We start from the raw sequence: 7,085 nt of genomic DNA on the forward strand, positions 1-7,085 counted from the left end.
AAATGCTGTTCTCCTTCCTGGGAGCTCTAGACAGCTGATTTTTATTCACACCCAGACCCCCTTGCCTAGCTATATCCCCCCTCAAATTCAGAGCCTGCCTTCTGAGCCCCAAGCACATTCACCTGATTCCTCCTTCAAAGTGCCATGGCAGTTGCACCCAGGACCCCCCAGCAAGCATCTGGGCATCCAGATCACCGCCCACACCCAGATTATCCCACATAGAAACCTCTTCACCCACATGTGGGTCACTGCACACTTGGATCCTGCCTTGCTGAGCCTGTATCCCCACATGTGGTGCACCTGGCATGGAGGGGCAGGGCCCTTGGGTGTTTCTGGGCCAGGCTCAGTCCTTGTGCTGTAAGGGTTGAGTACAGCCTCACCGCTGAGTCCATGTATGGGGGTGGGGGTGGGGGCTACACAGTGATTTCCCACCTCTCTGCAAGCAGCAGCCTGTGCTCCCCGAAGCCTCCACATTTATTTGACAAATAAACTTTGCAGAATTATGCAGAATTTCATAATATTGTGTGCAAACTTTTTAATTTTTTGGTACAGAAGACAATCAGAAGTATGATTTTCCTAGGCCCCCCACCTTCCAAGACCACTGCCATAGAGCAAGACTGGGTGCTGCACAGCCTAGGGCTGGGCGGGGAGAGCCTTCTCTTTTTGGAGTGGAGTGTGGCCGGAAGGGAGCCATCATGCACCAGGAGTGCCTGCCATGTTCGTGGGGAAGCTGGCTCTAAAGCCTTTGTAGGAGACCTTGGTCTGGATCAGGGTTTTGTGCAGAGCAGAGCAGCCACCTCACTGCCATATATGGAAAGTGGACACTTGACCCAAGACTCTCTCCCTTTCCCCAACAGCTCTGCTCCAGGCAGTCACACAGCGCGTGGCAAAGTGCACTCAGCGTGGAGTTGAGGTTGGGATAACTGGGTCCATTACACCCAATGGGTTGACCTGCAGGCTGCAATTGTTTCCAGCTGGGCTGCCCTCAAAGTGGATGTCTCCCACCAACAGAAACCATGGTGGAAGGCTTAATATTTGAGCTGAGGGAGAGCAAGTGAGGCTCCATAGTGAGCCTAAGAAAGCTAATTTGTTGCCTTGGGGATGGGGTCCTGGCACTCCATCCTCCCAACCACTGGGTCATAGGCAGTCTCCCAAGCCCAGAATGCTGTTCTGAGCAGCAGAAGCTCTTCCCCATAGGATCAGTGGCACTCTACGTCTTTGCTTTGGATTTGGAGATTTTCCCAAATTCTGACCGAGGGGGTCCAGTTTCATCCATTCTGGACTACAAGCTGCTGGTCGGGCACTCCACAGCTAGAAAAAGCCCTACGCAGAGAGACAGCTTCCTAAGCAAGCATAGTATTTTGGGAACCCCGTTGAGATGCAAAGAGCTGGGTAGTTATCCAAAGCCAGAGCGCCGTAGCACACCCAAGACTTCTGTGGGTGTAGCAGTAGGGCTGCTTTTGCCTGCTCACCAGAATGGCTGAGCGGTCAAGGTGTTGGGCTTATGCCCCAATGGATGCGAGCCTGTGCGGTTTGAATCTCACTTCTGGTAGGCTGCTGCTGCTACCCTTTGAACAACTGGTACAAAAATTCAGGCTGCTGCTTCTCTTTAACAAAGCCCTCTGGCGCCCTGTCCTGCTGTGCCCCTCCCAAAAATTAAGAAATACTTGGGAAGGGGAAGCACCTCACTGCTGGGGGACAACAGGTCCTGCCAGAAACTACTGCCCAGGCCCCAGTGAGCTTTGAACTCATGAATGCTATATCACAAGATGAAAGAGAGCTAACCCCTGCGCTATAAAGCCAGCTGTAATAGTGCCTTTCCCCTGCTCCAATGTCTACATAAGGGATGATAAACCTGCCATAGTCTTATGCTCAAGGCAGTGGGCTCATTGATGACATCCCAAGAAGTCCTTCTGCAGGGATAAGCTTGCTGCACTCACCAGAATGGCTGAGAGGTTAAGGCGTTGGACTTAAGTTCCAATAGACATGTGTCTGCGTGGGTTCGATCCCCACTTCTGGTAAGGTGCTGCTCTTCTATATGCCCCATTCCATTGCTCCAGCCACCTATGGCTGGACAAGGCAAATGAGTTTGCAAAGCTCTCTCTGCAGTAAGGCTCTGTTTTGATTTGAACTCATGACCACTGGTTTAAACGACCAATGCTGTGAGCCATGGAGTGGGCCCAAGACAAGTCCACCTACCTTTGTGAAACTGCACCTGCCAGGATCACCTGGGGATGGGTGCCAGCCCAAACACAACTGGTTCCTTGGAGATGTCCCTACATGTTCCTGTTTCCTTGTGAGAGCCATCAGGAAGCCCTGGGATCTCCAAGTAGTGAAAGCATTGGGCTTGCAGTCCAGTAGGCACTTATCTGTGTGGCTTAGAATCTCACTGAGGCCAGCTTACTGCTCTGCGAGCTCTAGGTCCTTCCTCTTTCTCCTTTTGGTTCTCACATTTCACAGAAGTGCAAGCTCTCTGCCACAAGCCTGTGGCACTGCCTTATGCACCAGATGGTGGCTGCAGAGTCTGGGGTGATGTGGAATTGCCCAGAATAAGAGGGCTGGATCATGTTTGAGGGTGTTCTCCTGGAGTGGAGAAGCTACTCTTTTAAGACGGCTGAGCGGTTAATGTCTTGACTTCCACAGCCTAGAGACCCTGCCATCTATCTATTTGAACCCTGCTTCTCACTGGACTTTGCTGCTTCCTGTTGACCACTTGGTAGAAACCTTCAAGCTGCTGCTGCTGCTACTTCCCTTTAACTTGCACGCCTCTCACTTCTCAGTTTTATATTCACGGATGTTCACGAAGAACTACAGAATTCCTAACAGGACTGCAAAATTCAGGGCCAGGTAATGTACATTATACTATAATGTATTACTTTGGTTTGCTCTTGAATTGTTTTTTTTTTCAAAGCCTCTCTGATCTGTATTGCTCTTCTGATAGATCTGTATCAGAGGGGTAGCTGTGTTAGTCTGGATCTGTAAAAAGCAATTGACTTTCATTTGATTGCAGTGGCTATATTGAGCAGGAATACATTGTGAAATGTGAATTAGGCATTGCAATGGGGAAACTTGCTAGCAGAACTTTCTGGTGGGGCGAACACTGGTAGGACTATCCTCTTGGTACCTTAAAAGAGAGCAGGGACCCAACAAGGCCAGAAACCCAAAGCCCCCCTTCAGCCTTCTTGTGGTTTAAGTGAGTACCCTCAATGGGTAACAAATAGAAAGGTATCAGAGGGTAGCCGTGTTAGTCTGGATCTGTAAAAGCAGCAAAGAATCCTGTGGCACCTTATAGACTAACAGACGTTTTGGAGCATGAGCTTTCGTGGGTGAATACCCACTTCCTCAGATGCATGTGAGATGCCATGCATCTGAGGAAGTGGGTATTCACCCACGAAAGCTCATGCTCCAAATAGAAAGGGGGTACTAAGATTTGAAGTGCCTGTTACTCCAGATACTTAAGCCAAGAAAGCAACAAATTGAACAAGAACTGCTCGTAACCTTGGCCCTATCCAACCTTTGTGGAGAGATGAATGTGAGTTAGGGTGTCAGAATCTTGACTGCTAATAGTGACAATAGTGACTAGACTGTCCTGTACCTCCTCTGTTCTACAGAATAAATTAATGACATGTGTTTCATGACAGTGCTATTCTCATGGCCATCCTCCTCCCCCCCATAAAAAAATAATTTAGTTATCACGTTACATTGTCTTGGATGTGGCTTCCATGAGAAGAAATTCAGGCCTTGTGCAAATAGGTGCAACTCCCATTGACTTCCGAGAGAACAGAAGCTAGGCTACTGTTGGGATGAGCACCACATGGCTGCATAGTATCAGCCATGGCAGGGCCTCTGCAGGAGACAATGCTGCCTCAGGCAATTAATCAACAGGATTCACATTGGCCTGAGGCAGCATTAACTCCTGTTGGGATATCTGTCCAAATATCCTCAGGATCAAGCAGGGATGACAACATGGATACAGGCTGCTCCTGCCTCCAACTTTAAATGTCCAACTGATTCTTTGTACAGACCCAACACTGTGCATGGCTGAAAGCAAGTCTAACATGTGCCACCTCAAAACACCACTTCCTTTCCCTGGCCCCTACACTGGGGGCTGCTGGGATGGTGTCATGAGGAGTCAACTCAACCAGCAGTATGCTTTTTGGGGACGCCCCAATGCTGGAGGAATCCCCAGAAGGGGACTTGCTGCCAGTCTCTACTCCCATTCCACTGCCAGAACAGCACAAAAGGAGCAGAGCAAGACAGAGAATCTACCACATGGTTTCTGGGCCTGATTCTCCACTCATCTACACCAGTGTAAATCAGGAGAAACTCCACTGAAATCAATGGAGGGCCTTATTATCCTTTCATTCACGCTCCATTGTGGACATCAGTGGATTTACTCATGATTTATAGCAGTGCAAGCAAGTGGAGACTCACACTCTATAGCGATGCACATACATAATATTAGTATTTTGAGTGTATCCATCCCTTTGCATTTGCATGTGAATCTGAAATAATTGTATGTGAATCTGAGTTGAGCTTTAATTGTTTTTTTAAACAATATACCCTTATCTTTCTGAAAGCAGTTCTGGCCATCAAAGAGTTGTCACTGATGAACTAGCTAATTGGTTTCCAATACTTAACCTTGTATTTCACTTCATTATTGGCGTCTGTTCCCTCTAGTTTTACATTAGTATCAGAATGTTCATTTAGAATCCAGTCAATCTTCCCTGGGCCAGCTCTGCACTTTCAATTTTTCATTCAGTGAGGACACAATGGGAATAATGTTTGCATCTGTCAAGGAGACACATGAAAACTTTTGAGTTGCATTGTCTAGTGCAAAAAATGTTCCCAGAAGATGGGACTCAAGAAAGAAAAGAATAGAATTAAGACACTAAGGACTGTTTGTTATGGTGAATAAGTCATTGGCAGCCAGGAGGTCTATAAAAATAGAACGCTGAAATCCTTAGATTAACATTTTGTTGAAAAATGACTGTCAAATAATTGCTTCTATGAGGTTTATTTCTTTTCACTCTCTCTTGTTTGCAATATCATCTTAGAAGCTAGAAAATGTGTCTTTAGGGCAGAGGTCAGCAACGTCAGGCACGCAGCTCACCAGGGTAAGCACCCTGGCAGGGCCAGGCCAGTTTGCTTACCTGCCGTGTCAGCAGGTTTGGCAGACCGGGCTCCCACTGGCTGCAGTTCGCTGTCCCGGGCCAATGGTGGTGGCTGGAAATCACGACCAGCACATCCCTCAGCCCGCACCGCTTCCCGCCACCCTCATTGGCTTGGAACGGCGAATCGCGGCCAGTGGGAGCCGCAGTCCGCCAAACCTGCCGACGCGGCAGGTAAACAAACTGGCCCGGCCCGCTGGTGCTTACCCTGGTGAGCCGTGTGCCAGAAGTTGCCGACTCCTGCTTTAGGGCATTGGTCCAGCGGTTAAATGGTATTTTAACCAGATTGAGACCCAGCTGATGTAAATCAATTACTTAAATGAGGCCACACCAATTTACATCAGCTAGGGATCTGGTTCTCCGTGAGTGTGCATCAAAATCTGTATCTTGGTTCTGAGCTTGATTCCGGACCTCACCTTTCAGAAGGGCCTGGGAACATCAGCTCTTGTCCCTTTCTCCACTGTACGAGGGGGATGCAGAGGGATGAAGAGGGAACAAATGCCATTTCACACTGGAGCAATCTTCCACTACCTGTTTTGGGCACCTTTAAGTCCAAAAGACAAATTCAGACTAGAAATAAAGTATGCATTTTTAACAGTGAGGTAATTAACCATTGAACATTTTACAGAGGGTTGTGCTGGAAATCTTTAAATGTAGATCATATGTTTTAGAAAAAAAAAAGTATGCTCTAGTTCAATCACAGCTGTTGGATTTAAATCAGGAATTAATTCATGGAAGTTCCATGGCCTGTGTTATGCAGGAGATCAGACTAGAAGATCACAGTGGTCCTCTCTGGCCTTAACATCTATGAAGGCCCCTGTGATGGGGTGTAGAAACTCCATACGTGCCTAGAAAGGGTTAAAGGGAGTCTGAGATCTCTATTCACCTCACCTGATACTCTTGGGGTCAGGCCGAGGGAGGAACTCATAAGAACAAGTTCAGGGAAGTGAAAGGAGGGAGGACAGGGGAGAGAATGGGTGGAAGTCCTCTTGCGGGAGGAGAGGCTGGATAAGGATCCAGGTAAAGGAAAAGAAGAACTGCAAGAGCCCAGACAACCCCCCTGTGGGGGATCCTTGTGAAAGCACAGGATTTTGGGGATGTGTCCCCACAAGTTAATGTTCTGAGGAAAGGATTGGGAGCTGGAGGGAAGAGGAAGAGAGGCTGAAACCTCAAACCTGGCAGGAGTCAGAGGTCCAGAGGTATTTATGGTTTAGACTTGATTTTTGTTGGAAAGATGGACTGCAGGGAATTTCCAGAAGAGGCAGATGATTGTTTGGGGTTTTCTCTACTGGCTTTTATATTGATGGAGGGGTTATGTGGCTGGTTATGTGACTGGCAGGACAGGTCTCAACCTCAGGAGGCCATCTGAAACAGTGAGAAAAGGAGTACTCCACAATGGTAAGGCTGCTACAGCCCCTTTCTACAGCCAGTATAGGCAAAGGGACCTTAGCATAGGCCAGAATATAGCCAAACTCCCATTGTCATTCCTCACCCACTCTCTCCCTAGAGATTTAAACATGCCAGACTATTGAGTCCATTGGTGTTTCACCTTCCTACATCAACCATGCATTTGGTCCAAGTCAATGTACATGGTACGTCACAGCTGGGGCCGTTCCCTGGCACCCCCTGCAGGGCCTAGAGTAGATCTGTGGGGGCTCCCTTTCTTGTTCTACAAGTTGCAGAAGCCTGTTCACAGTAGGGCAGCCTGTGCTGTAAGCTTGGTGGCAATGTCTAAACAGTTAAATAAAAAGAACCAACTCAGAATCTTTCTGTCTGCATTATTAAACAAGCAAACCTCAAAGGCAAGCCCTTAGTGGCAGTGCCTGAAGCCACACCTCAAACCTGGCCATGGGCTTGAACTGAGGAGCTTCCCCTCTATCCTAGTCTTACCCCACACTGTCCCTAAGCAGAAGC

General features: G+C 48.1%; 1 non-coding gene across 1 annotated transcript; it reads left to right on the forward strand.

The window, feature by feature from the left end:
- The first annotated feature begins 1,938 nt into the window (after nucleotides 1-1,938).
- On the forward strand, nucleotides 1,939-2,021 carry TRNAL-UAA. Its single transcript has one exon. It is a non-coding gene; the product is annotated as a tRNA-Leu (tRNA).
- The last annotated feature ends 5,064 nt before the right edge of the window (nucleotides 2,022-7,085 follow it).

The sequence above is a fragment of the Gopherus evgoodei genome, chromosome 6 (assembly GCF_007399415.2).
Source record: "Gopherus evgoodei ecotype Sinaloan lineage chromosome 6, rGopEvg1_v1.p, whole genome shotgun sequence".
NCBI lineage: Eukaryota > Metazoa > Chordata > Testudines > Testudinidae > Gopherus > Gopherus evgoodei.